This window comes from Arachis hypogaea, chromosome 16 (genome assembly GCF_003086295.3).
Source record: "Arachis hypogaea cultivar Tifrunner chromosome 16, arahy.Tifrunner.gnm2.J5K5, whole genome shotgun sequence".
Classification (NCBI taxonomy): Eukaryota; Viridiplantae; Streptophyta; class Magnoliopsida; order Fabales; family Fabaceae; genus Arachis; species Arachis hypogaea.
In genome coordinates, this window is record NC_092051.1 from 74845826 (window position 1) to 74852554 (window position 6729).

A 6729-nucleotide genomic window follows, 5' to 3' on the forward strand; every position below is an offset into this window, starting at 1 on the left:
AGTGTACCGGAGTTGTGAAAAGTCTGATCACAATTCTGTGCACCAAGTTTTTGGCGCTGTTGCCGGGGATTGTTCGAGTTTTGACAACTAACGGTTCATCTTGTTGCTTAGATTAGGTAACCTTCTTTCTTGTTTCAACCTTTATTTTCTTTTCAAAAAGTTTTTAAAAAAATATTTCAAAAAAAGATTTCTAAAAATCATTCAAAAAATATTTTTAAGAATGAATTCTAGAGCTTCATGATGATATGTGAAGCTTGGCTGGCTGTTAAGCCATGTCTAATCTTTTGGACTGAGGTTTCCACTTTCCATTGTAGAAAGGTCATCATTGTATTTGTTATGCTAAAGCTTGGCTGGCCATTGGCCATCTCTAATCTTTTGGACCGAAGCTTTAGATTAACAATACAGGAGTCTTTGAATTCTTATTAAAAAAAAATTTAAATTTCTTTATTTTTTTTTCCAAAATAATTTCGAAAAAAATACAAAAAAAATTTATAAAATCATAAAAACCAAGAAATTTTGTGTTTCTTATTTGAGTCTTGTGTCAAATTTTAAGTTTGGTGTCAATTGTATTTTTTTTAATTTTCTTAAAATTTTCAAAAATTCATGCATTATGTTCTTCATGATCTTCAAGTTGTTCTTAATGATTTTCTTTGTTTGATCTTTACATTTTCTTGTTTTGTGTCTTTTCTTGTTTTTCATATGCATTTTCAAATTGTTAGTGTCCCTAGTACAAAAGTTCTTAAGTTTGGTGTCTTGCATGTCTTTCTTTTCTTAAAAATTTTCAAAAATATGTTCTTGATGATGATCATGATCTTCATAGTGTTCTTGGTGTTCATCTTGACATTCAAAGTGTTTTTGCATGCATTATTTGTTTTGATCTTAAATTTTTATGTTTTGTTTCATTTTGTTATTTTTCTCTCTCTTCATTAAAAATTTAAAAGTCAAAAAAAATATATTTTCCTTATTCTTCTCATAATTATCGAAATTTTGAGTTGACTTGGTCAAAAAATTTTAAAATTTAGTTGTTTCTTGTTAGTCAAGTCAAAATTTCAATTTAAAAACTTTATCTTTTCAAATCTTTTTCAAAATCAATTCATTTTCATTTTTTTTATGATTTTCGAATTTCATTCTTAAAATTTTTCAAAATATTTTTCATTTTTCTTTTAATGTTTTCGAAAATTTTAAGACTAATTTTTCAAAATCTTTTTCTTAATTTTATTTCATATTTTCGAAAATCCTTGCTAACAATTAATGTTTTGATTCAAAAATTTCAAGTTTGTTACTTTCTTATTAAGAAAGGTTCAATCTTTAAATTCTAGAATCATATCTTTTAGTTTCTTGTTAGTCAAGTCATCAACTTTAATTTTAAAAATCAAATATTTTTAATTTCTTTTTCAAAATAAGTTTCAATCAAATCTTTTTCAAATTTTAATTTGAAAATCTTCTTCTAACTTCTTATCTTCTCAAAATTTATTTCAACTAATTACTTGTTTGTTTTATTTTAATTTTAAAAATTTACTAACTACTTTCTTCTTTTTCAAAACAACTTAAATACTTTTCCATTTCTAATTTTCGAAAGTCACTAACCACTTTTTCAAAAATCTTTTTAATTAACTAATTGTTTTAGTTTTTAATTTTCTTGTATTTCTTTTTCAAATTTTCAAAACTAACTTAATTAATTAAATAAAAATAAAAAATATTTTTCTTTTCTCTTTTCTTAAAATTTGAATACTCTCTCTTTCATCTCTTTCTATTTATTTTATTTATTTACTAACATTTCTCTTCTACGCATCTAATAATTTGAACCCTCTCCCTCTCTCTCTGTTCGAATTCTTCTTATTCTCTCCCTACCTCATTCTTCTATTCTTCTTTTCCTCTGACACATAAAGGAATCTCTGTAACGACCCAATTTTCAGTACGCCTAGGACATACCAGAAACTGAGTGCTGCCAATTTGTCATCCTAATTATTATCTATTATTTATTATATGAGCCTGATTCGTTGTTAAAAGCGTAGTTAGTTAGCGAGGTACTTTTTTTTTTGAAAACGTTTGAATTAATAAATAGAATCATTTATAATCAATTCACAAATAATAACAGGTAAAACAGTTATAAACAACCACACATAAATACATCACAAGTAGTTGACAGCATTCGGTGATTCAGCCTTTATTAGAAAATAGACTATTAGTTAGAACACCCCTAGATATAGCTAAATAATATCTATATACATATATATACATACAACATCCCAGGTCCTGACCTGTTCAAGAGGTCCCTAAGCTGGCACCTAGGCTATCCTAGACTCTATACTCGCCTAGTCCCTCTAAACTACTAAAGCGAGGGAAAGTACGTTCTAGATCTTCAAAACTCAAGTCAGGTGGAACGTCACCAAAAGGTAGAACATCATCTACTACTCCTCTGCACGATCAGTCATTACCATATGACGTCTCTCTGGTACCTCATCAAGTAGCCACACAACAGGAGTCTCGTACATAGGATTTAGGTTAAAGTTCACGTACAAACGGGGTGCAGACATTAGCTAGTCTCACAGTATATACATGTAAACAGAGAACGAGATTCACCCTAGACTCAGAAGACTTTCTAGAGCAGAATCCTCTTTGCAGAACCATCATCAACGAACTATGGAAGGGTACTCATACTTCTATCTGAAGGGGGAAGGGAGAGAGAAGGGGTAAGAACTGGGGAGTTCTTAGTAGGGCCGGGGTTATTAGTTATGTTCTTTTATTTGGGGTCGATCAGCAGACAAATAACATAATATAGCGAAGTAGTAAACAGAAGATAAAGATAGAAAGAGAAAGTAGAGACAACAGAAAGCAGAACACAAACAAAAGAATACAAGAAAATAAAACACAGAAATAGCATGCAAGTAGACAAACATAAAGAAATAGACCACACACAGAAAGGAATGCAACAGAGAATGATGCGCAGACAAGAATGATGCATGTCTAGCCCTAGTGCAAGTAATGAGCTCATCTGTCGGTTACATACCCGCTCCCGACGTTACCCAGCAACCTCTTTCTGGATAAGGCTTTCCTGTTGGTAATATCCCCTGCAAGCAACCTTTGTCTTGCAGGGTATCCACTGCAAGCAACCTTTCTCTTGCAGGGCGGCACTTATTAGCCGATATATGCCCAACACACTCACTGTAAGTAACCTCTGTCTTACAGGAGCAACAACACACTCACTGTAAGCAACCTCTATCTTACAGGAGCAACAACACACTCACTGTAAGCAACCTTTGTCTTACAGGAGCACACTAATCTCGATACCTCTGTAAGCAACCTCTGTATTACAGCAAAGCATTATGGCAAGGTATCCCAGGAAAGAGTTCTCAGTGGTCGTACCACCATCTATCTGACTGCCTTCATGCAGCAGATCATCACATAATCATTTTCATTACCATCATTCATTATTAGTCTCATTATTCATCATCACTATCACATTCTTATGCAGTACCTCTTTTTTTCTCTGTTCAATCATGCTATACAAACTCTACAGATTTTGCTTTTACAACATCTTAACTCAAACCATTTCTCTTTATCACATTACTCTTTTCTCTTTGTCTTTTTACTTTGCTCTGATTACCCTTTTCTCTGTATCACTTTATTCTGCTCTGGTTACTCTGTTCTCTGTGTCTCTTTACTCTACTCTGATTTCTCTGCTTAATGTATGTATTTAAAGCTTATGTAAATTTCGATATGAATAGTTAGCCTGTCCCAAGTATAGGTTCATTAAGTCTATACTGAAACACTTTAACTTTTCATATAATACCTAACCCTTGTCGCAACTCAAGGACTAACTATGTTGCCCTAGTTCGTTCACTAATCTCTGTCTGTTTTTCTGTCATTAAAAATTTACAGACTTTTTCTTTGATTTTTATCTTTTCTTTAACTTCTTATCTTTCCTTTATCTTTGCCTCACTAATATGTTATTACCACTCCCTAAGTGTTTTATGAAGGTAATTATGAGATTCTGCGCTTAAAGTTGTCTTTCTAAAGCTTTTACAGAAAACTGCCTTTTTCGTATTATTTTATTATTTTTATTAAAATATTATTTTTAATTAAATATTATTATTTAATATTTTATTATTATTTATTATTTGATCATTAATTTTTCGAAAATTACCTTTAACCTTTAAAATTCACTTTTTACCACCCGTAACTTTTAATATTTCTACTTTAACCACCCTAACTTTCAGAAATTACCAAATAACCCCTCAAACACCAAAATAATTACTTCCTTGCTCTTTCTAAGATCTAAAAGGTGTTCTTCAATGTTCTTCACCACACTCAAAGTGTTCTTCATGTTCTTCGTAAATTCTTCAAATTCTTTCTCTGTTTTTACCTGTTTTTCAGTCTTTTCAGCAACCGATTTTTACTATAATTCATAATAAATTAGCAGCCACTAAAACCCCATCTTTTCTACATGATTTTAACACAAATTGAACCTCAATTTAAGCTCTAGGGTTTCGTTTTCCAGCAGCCATAAGAGCACACATTCATAGCTTGAATTTCATCAAATTTCATCAAATTTTCACCAAAATTTCAACAAGAATTACTCAGACAAACAATCAATTTCAAGCACAGCCAAACCATATCATTATCACACAACTCAAACACAATCAATAAAGATTAAATTTGTCAAACCCTACCTGGTTTTGCTGCTCCTAATTCAGTTAGACTTTCAGGTGGTCCTTTAGCACTTTTTCCTCCTAAATCACATCAAGAACAACTTTAAATCCAAAAACCCTCAACTAACCAAATCTCCCTCAGCATGTTAGCAAGTGATTTCTAACCTTAGACTTGCTGGAAAGTCACGTTTCTTGGCCCTCAAGTCAAGTTAAGCATGATTCCTAAGGAAGAACATCATGAAAACACATGTTTAAGCATGTTTCTTTGAAAACCGAATTGAAAGGGGAAAGGAACATCCATATCACCTTATTTCCAGCCTTGATAACTTACATGGTTATGTAGAGGAATAAGAGAGGATTATTTTGGTGAAATCGGAGTTTTGATTTAAGTTTTGGTTCAGAAGAAATCAAGCTTTGAAGATTAAGTGTTCATGAAAGTTTCTCTCTTTTCTCTCTTCTCATTTTCGTCCAAAGGGAGTAAATGACCAGCCTTGGAGTGTCTTGGGGGTGTAGGGTGAGTTGTGATTGGTTGGCTTGGAGGTGGGTTAAAATAATATTAAAATATCTCTGGTGTATAACTACTAAAACTAGGTGTATCGGAATACTTGTAAAAACATCTCTAAAAATTATTTTCTGAGCTACTAGCATAAATGACACTAATAACATATTTTTTATGAGAATAGAACATGTATGATGAGGCCTTAGCATTGCTAAAGTCATCAGAGAGTGCTGGTGCTAAGCTGCACCAGTAAACTGTGAAACCGGTTAAACCGATTTTCTGTTTTTAACTAAAACAGACCAGGTAATCTTATAATATCATTCAAGCATCTTCTAATACTAATATAATGATAATATTATCCTATTATCTATCTTCTCTCATGAATCGAGTCTGGTTTGTCAAACTGAGACTATTTACGAAAAACAGAATCAAAACTCCTAACCAATACGGTTCAAAAACAAGGTTCTTCGCGATTACGTTATCGAGCTTGCCTCAGAAGAGGTTCTAGCTTAAGGATGACATAATGACAATGATGATTGAGATACTTTATGATATATAAGAGGTGTTCCCCTTACTGATTTTCCAGAGAAATCTGTGCCTTCAGAAAAGATCTCGCGTACTCAAAAAATCGGGGTTGTTACAATCTCTATACTGTGACATAGAGGATTCCCATTCTCTCTTTGTTCTCTTCTTTATCATATGAGCAGGAACAAGAATAAGGACATTCTTGTTGAAGCTGATCTTGAACCTGAAACGACTCTGAAGAGGAAGCTAAGAGAAGCTAAAGCACAACACTCTGGAGAGGACCTTACAGAAAATTTTGAAAAAGAAGCAGACATGGCAGCCGAACCCAACAACAATGCTAGAGATGCAAGGAAGATGCTTGCTGACTTTACTGCACTAACTTCCAACTTCTATGAAAGAAGCATCTCAATTCCTGCAATTGGAGCAAACAACTTTGAGCTTAAGCCTTAATTAGTTTCTCTAATGCAGCAGAATTGTAAGTTTCATGGATTTCCATTGGAAGATCCTCATCAGTTCTTAGCTGAATTCCTGCAAATCTGTGACAGTGTTAAGACCATTGGGGTTGATCCCGAGGTCTACAGACTTATGCTTTTCCCCTTTGCTGTAAGAGACAAAGCTAGGATATGGTTGGACTCACAACCTAGAGAAAGCCTGAACTCTTGGGAAAATTTGGTCAATGCTTTCTTGGCCAAATTCTTTCCACCTCAAAAGATGAGCAAGCTTAGAGTAGAAGTCCAAACCTTCAGACAGAAGGAAGGTGAATCCTTCTATGAAGCTTGGGAAAGATACAAGCAATTGATTAGAAGGTGTCCGTCTGACATGCTTTCAGAATGGAGCATCTTAGGTATATTATATGATGGTCTGTCTGAATTGTCCAAGATGTCATTAGACCACTCTGCTGGTGGATCTCTTCATCTGATGAAAACACCTGCAGAAGCCCAGGAACTCATTGAAATGATTGTAAATAACCAGTTCATGTATACTTCTGAAAGAAATCCTATGAATAATGGGATGACTTAGAAGAAAGGAGTTCTTGAGATTGATACTCTGAAT

The 6729-nt window shown here is 33.1% G+C and overlaps 1 non-coding gene across 1 annotated transcript; it reads right to left on the bottom strand.

Moving 5' to 3' along the window:
* Positions 1-6393: 6393 nt before the first annotated feature.
* LOC112761619 (small nucleolar RNA R71) lies at positions 6394-6501 on the bottom strand. Its single transcript, XR_003182007.1, has one exon. It is a non-coding gene; the product is annotated as a small nucleolar RNA R71 (small nucleolar RNA).
* Positions 6502-6729: the final 228 nt, after the last annotated feature.